Raw genomic sequence first — 11,588 nt, 5'->3', positions numbered from 1 at the left:
AATCTTCCAGAGGAAGAGTAGCAAGACAGGGTGTAAACTTCTGAATGTGTGCCGGCCCAGCCAGGAATTACAGGAGGAAGACTGCATCTATTTTATCCTGTCCAGGTCAGAAGTGTGACAGGCGCCGGGGTCCTTTCAATATTGGCAAGAGCTGTATGGTGGCTCAGAGGCATATAGCAGCCCCAGGACTACAAAGTAACAAGGTTCAATCCCCTGCTGGGCACTCTTGGGGTGACCTCATCTGGGCGTCTGGATGTCACGGTGAGAACCGTGACACCACTAAGGAGCCTATGGCCATACCAGTACTTACGGCCATACCAGTCTGAAAATGCCTGATCTCGTCAGATCTCGTAAGCCATCCAGACTCGGGCCTGGTTAGTACTTGTATGGGAGACCAACTAGGAACCTCAGGTACCGTAAGCTAGCTTGCTTGGCGCCATTCTATCTCAATCTAGTCTTACTTTGTAAGTATGCTTATACTTTAAAAGAAGGATACAGGTTAGAATTCGAGACCATTCCAATAAAGGGTGTGTTTACCTAGTCTCGGGTAGCAAGGAGAAAAAGAGAAGCTATGAAGGATTGCATCGCAAAACTCCTAAAAGATCATGTAATAGAATACGTTCCAAAAAGAGAACAGAAGAGGGGGCACAATTATTCAGTTTTTTTTTTTTAGCCCCAATACCACAAAAGAAGTGGAGACTTATCCTGAACTTGAAGAAATTGCCAAACACCAGTGTGGTGGATCGGATGACGTCAATCGAATTTCTGATTATAGGTACATCCAACCAGACGGTAGCACTCCACAACCAGAGGGTCATAAATAGCCTCGTGAACCATGGTTGGAATCTGAACATGGAGAAAAGTATGATGGTTCCCTCTCAGAATATTATATTCCTGGGGACTGCCATAGATACGGTAATCGGTCAAGTGAATTTGTCTGTGGATGAAGAAATTAAGAAATGGGCCCAGTGGAAGATGCGTCCCATCCAGTTGCAGTTTCTAAAAGAATTCAATACATGAGGACGACTGTGATCGAAATATTCCTATTTCTCAAAACACAATTGACGACCTGACTTGGTGGGAGAAAACCAGGAACCTATCCATGGGATTTCCCCTGGAGGATCCAACATGGATAATAGTTCTACAGACGCAAGTCTACAAGGAAAATGATGGGATTCAAGGTTCATGGACACAGAGAGAAGCAAGTTGCACTAAAACCTAAAGAAATTAGAGCAATATTATGCCCTACAAAGCTTTCGGCAAGCAATAACGAATTGGGTGAGAATCCAAACAGACAACAAGGCAGTGGCCTCACATGTAAACAAACAAGGCGGAACAAAAAGCAAGGCTCTATTATGAGAAATATTTCCATTGATGGAATTTGCTCAAGACATGCTACAGGGCCTGAAAGCAGTATATCTTCCAGGGAAAGAAAATGTTCTGGCAGACTATCTGAGCAGAAAGAAAGTTCTATCAGGAGAATGGCAATTAAACCCAGAGGTATTTCAGAAGAGAGCGTCAAGGTGGGGCACACCCCAGGTCGATTTGATGGCTTCATATCGGAATGCTCAAGTCCCGAAATTTTTTTTTTTTTCTCAAGGCAGAATATCAATCAGCAGGACAAGATGCCTTTTCCTGTCCTTGGGACTTCGATCTGGGGTATGCATTCCCTCCCCTGCCTATGATTCACAGATTGTTGAGAAAAATTCGGAAGGGAATAAAGACGGTGATCGCTATACTTCCGAGTTGGCCGAGAAGACAGTGGTTCACACTCTTGAACAAAATGTGTTTGGGTCCTCCATGGCCTCTTCCTCCAAGAATGGATCTGTTAATACAAGGTCCAGCGATGCATCCCAATCCAAGCCAGTGGAAATTGGCGGCTTGGCTCTTGAAAAGCAGAGACTTTTAGAGCAAGGAGTACCAGAGCCGGTGGAGAATACACTGCTAAAATACAGGATAAATTCCACCTCTGCATGTTACCACAGGATATGGGATTTGTTTCAATTATGCGCAGAAAGGAAATCCAAGAATTTCCTACAGCCTTCGGAAATAGATATTCTGGAATCTCTAAACGAAGGTCTAGAAAAAGGCCTAAGCTGGAGCACTCTGAAAGTGCAGTCATCAGCTCTATCGGCCCTGTGTGAACACCTCCTGGGCATTAGACCCTATCATTGCGAGGTTCTTTAAGGCAGCTATACGCATAAGACCTCCATCTAGAAACTAAGCTCCTCCTTGGGATCTTCCTGTAGTACTGGATGTTTTGTCAGAAACCCCCTTTGCTCCGTTGGATGAGTTGGGTATTATTAATCTGACATACAAGACCTTGTTCTTGGTGGCGATCACTACAGCAAAAAGAATATCTGAAATTCAAGCCTTCTCCAGTGATCCAAATCACGTTCAGGTTTTCAATGATAGAATTATCCTAAGACCTAGAATGGAATTCCTACCTAAGGTGGTTTCTAGTTTTCGCTTGGCTCTAGAAGTGGTTCTACCATCTTTTTACCAAAATCCCTCTTCTGCGGAAGAAGTTAAACTCCATCAGTTGGATGTGAGAGAATGTGTAATGAAATATATAGAGGTCTCAATCAGAATTAGAAAATCGCAGCTATTGTTTATTATCCCGTCAGGATACAGACTAGTGGAGGTGGCCTCTACGGCTACTTTAAGGCGTTGGATTTTCTAATACCATAAAAATGGCATATAAACTCAAATCTATCTACTCCGGAAAAGATAAAGACCCGTTATGCGAGAGCATTGACCACCGCCTGGGCTAATTGGGCAGAGGTTCCTGCTGACGACATGTGCAGGGCAGCCATCTGGTCGTCACCTATAACCTTCATCAAACATTACAAACTGGAGGTGGTCTCTTCCTCATCAGCCTTCAGGTAGAGGGGTTTTGTCCTCAGTGACACTCTTGTGATTACATCTCCTTGCAGCATAATATTGGAGTCTTGTTTTTTTATTCACCCTCCCTTAATTACGGAGCTTGGGTATTACCCATTAGTGATGCTGCCATGAATGGCCAGGAATATAGAAAATTTTCTCCATACTTACCGTAATTTTCTTTTCCTGGCTATAATTCATGGCAGCATCAGCAACCCTCCCAAATATTTTTTTAGCTTTATACTAGACTGTGGGTTAGAAGGAGGAGGGACCTTTTATACCTATAGTCTGGGTGATTAATTGATTAATTGTTTCCTGTCCTGTTCTTGTTAGGGGCTGAGCTAACCCATTAGTGATGCTGCCATGAATTATAGCCAGGAAAAGAAAATTACGGTAAGTATGGAGAAAATTTTCTATATTTTGAAGAACAGTGCACACATACAAATACATTTTTTAATTCTTCAAGGCTACTTACCTATCTCAGCAAACAAACATGGGGATTCATTTCCACCATATAGCCATATTTAGTGATGTCCCGAACGGTTCGCTGGCGAATAGTTCCTGGCGAACATAGCGTGTTCGCGTTCGCCACGGACGGCGAACATATGCGATGTTCGGTCCGCCCCCTATTTTTTTTTTTTGTTTGTGGCCAAATTTACTAATACTAAGTAAATACTAAGGCTGCTCACTGTTAAAAAAAAAAAAAAAAAGGGTCCCCCCTCCCTGAGCGGGTGGGGGCCCTAAAGTAAAAAAAGGGGGGAGGACCTATTGTCCTCCCCCCTGGCCTCCACCCCTGAGCGGTGGGTGGGGGTCCTAAATACCGACAGGGGGGGGGCTATTGTCCTCCCCCCAACCCTGAGCGGTGGGTGGGGGCCCTACATACAAATAGGGGGGGACCTATTGTCCTCCCCCCGGCCCCCACCCCTGAGTGGCGGGTGGGGGCCCTAAATACCAATAGGGGGGGACCTATTGTCCTCCCTCCCCGGCCCCCACCCCTGAGCGGTGGGTGGGGGCCCTAAAAATAACAATAAGGGGGGGACCTACTGTCCCTCCCTGGCCCCCACCCCTGAGCAGTGGGTGGGGGCCCTAAAACTAACAACAAGGGGGGAACCTACTGTCCCCCCCTGGCCTCCACCACTGAGCGGTGGGTGGGGGCCCTAAATACCAACAGGGGGGGCCTATTGTCCTCCCCCCCCCAACCCTGAGCGGCGGGTGGGGGCCCTAAATACCAATAAGGGGGGGACCTATTGTCCTCCCCCCGGCCCCCACCCCTGAGCGGTGGGTGGGGGCCCTAAATACAAAGGGGGGGGACCCTAGCACCCCTCCCCCCACCCAAAAAAATTATCCCCCTACCTACCCCTCTCACCCTAAAAATAATGAGGGGGGGACCTTTAACTAAAAACCTGTAAAAAAAAAATTAGATAAAAACAACTTACCATTCGATGTTTTCTTTCTTCTAAAATCTTATTTTTTCAGCCCCAAAAAGGCCAAATAAAAAACCATAATAACCGACGCAATAAAAAAAAAAAAAAAAGAGCGCAAAAATAAAATAATCCATCTTCACTCATGGAGGGCTCCGCGCAGACTGAGCTCTGCAGGGCGGGGGAAGGCTTATAAAGCCTTGCCACGCCCTGCAATTAGGCTAAGAACTCTGATTGGCTGGTTTAATCCAATCAGAGTGCTCTTTGTCAATTTGTCAAAATTGAACTTTCCCATGCTGTGTAAAATGACACAGAGCACTGTGATTGGATGGATTTCAAGCCATCCAATCACAGTGCTCTGTGTCATTTTACACAGCGTGGGAAAGTCAGTTCGGTACATCACTATTGATGTGTGTCAGCAGTTGGGTGAACTTCCGCATTGCGCAATGTGCATGTGTGTTCACCTGTCGGCACAACTAGGGTAGCAGCAGGGAGTCACAGTAGCATAGTAAATCTCAAATCGATCCGCGCTCATCACTGCCAAAAACAATCAGAAAAAACTGACCTCCTGGGACAGCACAAGCCTATCCCAAGATGGATTTATCATAGAAAGTGGAGGAAAAAGGGGCGGATCATTTTTATTAAGTATATTCCAAAAATAAAAAATTGTCAAGCATTGATTTCCTATCTGTGGCCAATTGGATGTCACTAAACAAGGTGAAAAAACATTAATACTCATATTATCTAGCATTCCTGTGCCATTCTTATCAAGTCTTGCCCCATACATTTTATATGAAACCACTGTGTTAGCAACACATTAATGTCTCTTAAACAACAGAACAGGTATGTACATTGTCTTCAGCCTACACCTTAACATTAACCCCTTAAAGACACATGACATGTGTGACATGTCATGATTCCCTTTTATTCCAGAAGTTTGGTCCTTAAGGGGTTAAACACCAAATCTTACTCACCCCAACATAACCAGGTAATACCCAGTGCTTTAGTCCTGTTATCCTTTCTCTCTCTCTGCCTATAGCTACATAAGTTCATCAACATCAAACTTTCACACATCTGTTTTTGATACTGATACAAATGACCAGAAATATATTTTAAAGGAATATTTTCAACTGTGCTACAATCTGAAAAGCAATCTTTCCTAAATGAACACTCCAAGCACCGAAGCCACTAAAGAGTGTTGTAGTGTTTATGGAGCCACGGATGTAAGTAGTCAATGCGTTTAGGAATAGTTTGACAACTTACCTGGTGACTAACTGGACATCCATCACTGCCTCCTCTGGAGCCTGCAAGGAGCTCTCGTTGACTCCATTGAGCTAAATCCTGCAGTGCCGGACTGTCTCATTGTCTGAGAGCATCAGCTGAGCACTCTCAAAACATGAGCTCCTCTGTGTACTGCCAGGATTAGCTCAGTGCAGGATCTTCCAGGGGCAGATTAAGATGTGCTGGGTGCCCGCTGGATCTTAGGTAAATTGTCAAATAATTCCCAAATGGTTTGATTACCGTGCTTACACTGGGCTGTAATGGGGGATCATAATGAAGGAGAAAGCAATTAGATTGCGTTTTAGGAATTAATTTGCTGAATATCATGAAATGTTTCTGATATTTAGTGACTTTGTTATTTATCTCATTAGTGTCTAATGTGTTATATACAACATTTTCACATTTAAATAGAAAAGATCTAGGATTTTAATTGTATTTTGACACACTGTCAATTATTTCGGTTAGGTTTAGTTGTTTGATCTGAGTTTGAAAAAGGTCAATTCGGTGCTTTTTAAAAAAAATAAAATAAATAAATGTGATTCCAAGTTGGCAATCATATTTCTCCTTGGATCAGGTTAATACCTTAAATAGCAGCCAACATTTAGTGCAAAGGACAACATAGAAAGGACACAAACGTGTCCTTTAGTCAGTGCCTACTTAGCTCTCAACTAAGGTTTGTGTCATTAAAAAGGGAATATATGGCATATCCATATCAGACAGATCACACTCATAAGACCAAAACCCAAATTATTTGCTGATCCCCATTGCATGTGAGATACAGAAAACCAAAGCACCAAGCAAATATTGGCCTTGCCAGTGAGTTGGAATGGATACCTTTAACCCAATAAGCAAGGGATCCATGTCTGGATTACCTTTTAGACTTTAAGTGACTCTAGTAATATGCAATTAGTCCAAAAAGAGAACCATGAGAATGGACAAAGCACAAAACAGCCTGCCATCTGTTACATCACTCACTTACTGCCTCTGGAAGCAACATCAGCTTAAGAACTTTTTTTTTGGAATGGAAATGTTTAGAAAGCTTGTATAGGTGTGAAGGTTACTTTTCATACAGCATTTAGAAAGTAAAGAAATAAAAGCTGGTGAGGTGACCAAAATTGCACCTCATATCCAAAGTAAGGGTCTAACTCTATAGTATACTTCTACATACGTCTTCACATAATGCAATTAAAGGAACACTAAAGTGTTAGGAATAGAAAGGTGTATTTGTAACACTGTAGTGTCCTTCTGCCCCGTGCCCACCCGCAGCAATTAAAGGGTTAAAAAAATCCTTCAAACGCTCACCTTATTCCAGCAGCGCATATCCGTCTCCACCACCTTTGACGTCATCGCAAGGGGAACCTAAAGAGCTTGCACAGTGAGCACATTATGCCTTCCCCACAGGAAAGCATTGAATCAGTGCATTCCTATGGGGATTTACAAGATGCTGGACGTTCTCATGCAAAACTTTAAAAACTCTGGGAAACAACTGGAAGTGCCTATAGTGGTTGTCTGGTAGACGGCCACTGGGGGCAGTCTTAACACTACAATGCAATGATTTCACTTGCAGGGTTCAGGGGACAGTGATACCGGGCCCAGACCACTTCGATGACATGCCTTTGGTGTCCCTTTAATTTAGATATGTTTTATCCTTCATAAAACAAAGTTCTTTCCTACTAATAATGTTGTTCAAAATTAATGACTGAATATTATCTATAATAAAACTTAAAACATGTCCTGAACACAGCTGTCAAGCCCACAGGTCAGTAATTGCTAGTCTTTTAGTCTAGAGTTTTTGACCCATATTTGAAGGGATACTCCACTTCTCAAATGGCCAAAAAACTACAAATCACCGTTTAGCAGATATACCCTTAATGAATACATGCATGCGTTTTTCATCCATGTATTCATTTGGGGTATATCTTCAAAGAGATCACAAAAGCTGCAGTACTTATGTACTACAGCCTTAGCAAGTCCTCCTGTTTTCCCTGGAAGAGCCGAAAAGTCTCTTCCCGCCTGTCAGAGGCTTTTTCATCAACAATCCTCTGAAATATTCACTTTGTGGGTGCACACACCGTTCTGATTTGAGAGGACTTATGTAAAGGAATCAAACCTCCCTGGCTGCCTGAGTAACAGCCAGGGGGGAATTTATTTAATAATAATATATGAGAAATCTGCACTTTTATAAAGTGCCTTTTGAATGGGATGCTCCTCACCCATAAAGCACCTCAGTAAGCTGAAATCTTTTATGGCTATGGAGAGGTCCTTTAACTATGAGCAACAAGTCTGTACTATGATAATTCTTGGAGTAATGAAACAGTGGTTTGGCTTATTCTAAACCAACCTTGATAAGTAACCACCGGTGAATACCATCTGATTTTCTTTAAATTAACGGTTGAGCACATTTTCTGCCGGTCACAAACTATACAAAAGATCTCAGGTGACGTAAAGGTTTATTCACTTAACAGTCAATAGTAGTGAATGAATACACAGATTGCAGAATGTAGGCTGAATAGCTGAATTTTCGGTCAAATTCTGCAGCATGTTTTTAATTCACAGTTTAATGAATAGTTTTTAATTACAGTGGCACTTTATCCTGTGTAAACCAATCACATGTTCACTGTAACTGAAATTCACAATTTATACTGTTATATACAGTGAAGAAAAAAAAGTATTTTTAAACTATGCTTTTTTCATTTTCCTCAATAACAATTTCCAATTTCAGCGGGACATAGGCTATATTTCTGCATCATTTAAATCTATTATTCTAATACAAATCAACACTAATTACTATGCTAGTGACCTCATTGCCTCTCTCAATTAAGCATCTTTCAGCTGCTTCATATCAGGAAGTATTACTTTACTGAGAGAGGGTAGTGGATGCATGGAATAGCCTTCCAACTGAAGTGGTAGAGGTTAACACATTAAAGGAGTTTAAGCATGCGTGGGATAGGCATAAGGCTATCCTAACTATAAGATAAGGCCAGGGACTAATGAAAGTATTTAGAAAATTGGGCAGACTAGATGGGCCGAATGGTTCTTATCTGCCGTCACATTCTATGTTTCTCTATGTTTCATTTAAAGGCAAGGAGACAATCCCCTTTTTGCTCTAGACCAGTGGTTCCCAACCTAGTCCTCAAGTACCCCTTAACACTCCAGGATTTAGGGATTACCCAATTGAGTCTAAGGTGTTTTTAGAAAGAAAGAAAAAAACTTGACACAACAGGGTAATCCCTAAATCATGGACTGGTAGGGGGTACTTGAGGACTGGGTTGGGAACCACTGCTCTAGATGATAAATTCAGACAGTGTCCATCTCTGTGATTGATTGCCATTGTCTTGTATTGATGTTTTTGAATATATGTCTCTTTAATTACTCATTCCAAACAGCAAGTTTAAATATATATATATATATATATACCGTATTTATCGGCGTATAACACGCACCTCATTTTTAGAAAGAAATTCCAGGAAATTTCCCCCCCTCCCATAGTATTCCCCCCCCCTCATCCCATAGTATTCCCCCCTCATCCCATAGTGTCCCCCCCTTTCCATAGTATTCTCCCCCCCTCCCATAGTATTCTCCCCCCCTCCCCTCCCATAGTATTCTCCCCCCCCTCCCCTCCCATAGTATTCTCCCCCCCTCCCCTCCCATAGTATTCCCCCCCTCCCCTCCCATAGTGTACTTTCCCCCCCTCCCCTCCCATAGTGTACTTTCCTCCCCCCTCCCCTCCCATAGTGTACTTTCCTCCCCCTCCCCTCCCATAGTGTACTTCCCCTCCCATAGTGTACTTTCCTCCCCCTCCCCTCCCATAGTGTACTTTCCCCCCTCCCCTCCCATAGTGTACTTTCCTCCCCCTCCCCTCCCATAGTGTACTTCCCCTCCCATAGTGTACTTTCCTCCCCCTCCCATAGTGTACTTTCCTCCCCCTCCCCTCCCATAGTGTACTTTCCTCCCCCTCCCCTAGTGTACTTTCCCCCCTCCCCTCCCATAGTGTACTTTCCCCCCTCCCCTCCCATAGTGTACTTTCCCCCCTCCCCTCCCATAGTGTACTTTCCCCCCTCCCCTCCCATAGTGTACTTTCCCCCCTCCCCTCCCCTAGTGTACTTTCCCCCCTCCCCTCCCATAGTGTACTTTCCCCCCCTCCCCTCCCATAGTGTACTTTCCCCCCTCCCCTCCCATAGTGTACTTTCCCCCCTCCCCTCCCATAGTGTACTTTCCCCCCTCCCCTCCCATAGTGTACTTCCCCCCCTCCCCTCCCATAGTGTACTTTCCCCCCCCTCCCCTCCCATAGTGTACTTTCCTCCCCCTCCCCTCCCATAGTGTACTTTCCTCCCCCTCCCCTCCCATAGTGTACTTTCCTCCCCCTCCCCTCCCATAGTGTACTTTCCTCCCCCTCCCCTCCCATAGTGTACTTTCCTCCCCTCCCATAATTACTTACCTGTCCTGAAGCGTGGGCCGGCTTCACAGCGCGCACCGCGGTACAGGAACTTTAATTTAAGGTTCCGGTTTCCGGCGGGACTGAAAGGAAGTGTGGGATATCTGTATGGGATATCGGCGTATAACACGCACCCACGATTTCCCCCCTATTTTCAGGGGAAAAAAGTGCGTGCTATACGCCGATAAATACGGTATATATATATATATATATTATATAAAAAAAAAGGAACCAAGAAAGCCTTATGTCAAGGTCAGGATTTTTTTTTTGTCTAAAAAGTTATCCATTTTAATTGAAAAATGCAGGGACAAAAATTCACCTGATGGCCTTAACATGAGGCCAGGTAAGAATGTTTCACCTGTGACATATTAAGAGTTATGCTAAAGTTTTTTTTCTGTTGAACAATAGATCGAAAAATACATTTTGGATAGGAAACAAATCCTCAAAATGAATGTCATAGCTTTCTGATTCTCACATTATTTTGAACAACAGCAATAATCAAACAATGCCATCACTACCCAGAATCATAGCGGATTTCTGCTCTTTTTTTTTTTCTTCAATTGACAATTTTTATTGAGTCAATTAAGAGGCAATTGAATACAGAAAGAAAGAGGGTATTCATATTTTAACAGTGGGTATCCTGTATATCATTAAGGTAGACATTGTTACGCTTGGCAATTAATACATACATGGATTGTATACAATGCTAAAAGCGTTTGAGGCGGACTAGGTATCGCCATGGGTAAATTTGCCGGATGTGAGAAGACATGACATTGAACAAGGTACATACCCCTGGTTAGAACCAATTCTCAGCCCTAACGACCAGTCTATGCCAGTACTGTGCCTTGCCTTGGAGGTACTTTCTCGTCAGATTGCCACGTGAAGGCAAATAGGTGGCAAGCTAAATGGGCTCCTAGTGGTGGTTACTTATCCTGGAAATAAGACTGCTTTTGTCAGTGCTAGATGTCTAGACTACTAGGTAGTCCGATAGTGTTTCTATTTTTATGACCGTCTCTGTGCCTCCCACATAATAGTTAGTGTGCTAGTAGTTCTAAGTTACCCTTACTAGTCCTGTAAGACTCCCAAGCTTCTATGAATCTACTTTGTTTTTAAAGAGGAAAAGGTATAGGGGGAGTAGAGAAGGAGGAAGCTTCTTAGTGCCCAGTGTGTTCTGTGGTTACTATTGCCGATCTTGTAGTGCTGCTATCTATGAAATTTGAGTTGAGAAAAAACAAACAAAAAAACTGGCCCAGCCCACATATCAGTCTTCATTATCCTCTCACTGCGCCAGCTCTCTTACCCCTCTGCCTCTAGTGGTGAAGCTGCTATTCTAGGTAATTCCCCTCCCCCTCTTTTTTTTTTTAATATAATATATAAGATGTGCACGTATTATATCACTTGTTCCTCTTCCTCCCCTCGTCAGCAGAATGCTCATGTGGTATGGAGGTTATCAGTGTTTCTGCGGGTTGCACTGTATGTATCCCATATGGCACCAGCTCCCTGTACATGTTTTTTTGGACTAACATGCTTATGTGGATCCTTTATCACAAGATTGCACCATTGTATGT

The 11,588-nt window shown here is 43.4% G+C and overlaps 1 pseudogene; it reads left to right on the top strand.

The window, feature by feature from the left end:
• The first annotated feature begins 304 nt into the window (after positions 1-304).
• LOC134609529 (5S ribosomal RNA) lies at positions 305-423 on the top strand (annotated as a pseudogene).
• The last annotated feature ends 11,165 nt before the right edge of the window (positions 424-11,588 follow it).

This window comes from Pelobates fuscus, chromosome 4 (genome assembly GCF_036172605.1).
Source record: "Pelobates fuscus isolate aPelFus1 chromosome 4, aPelFus1.pri, whole genome shotgun sequence".
Classification (NCBI taxonomy): Eukaryota; Metazoa; Chordata; class Amphibia; order Anura; family Pelobatidae; genus Pelobates; species Pelobates fuscus.
The sequence above is the reverse complement of the archived record's forward strand: the minus strand, read 5'-3'. Positions and strand labels throughout refer to the sequence as shown.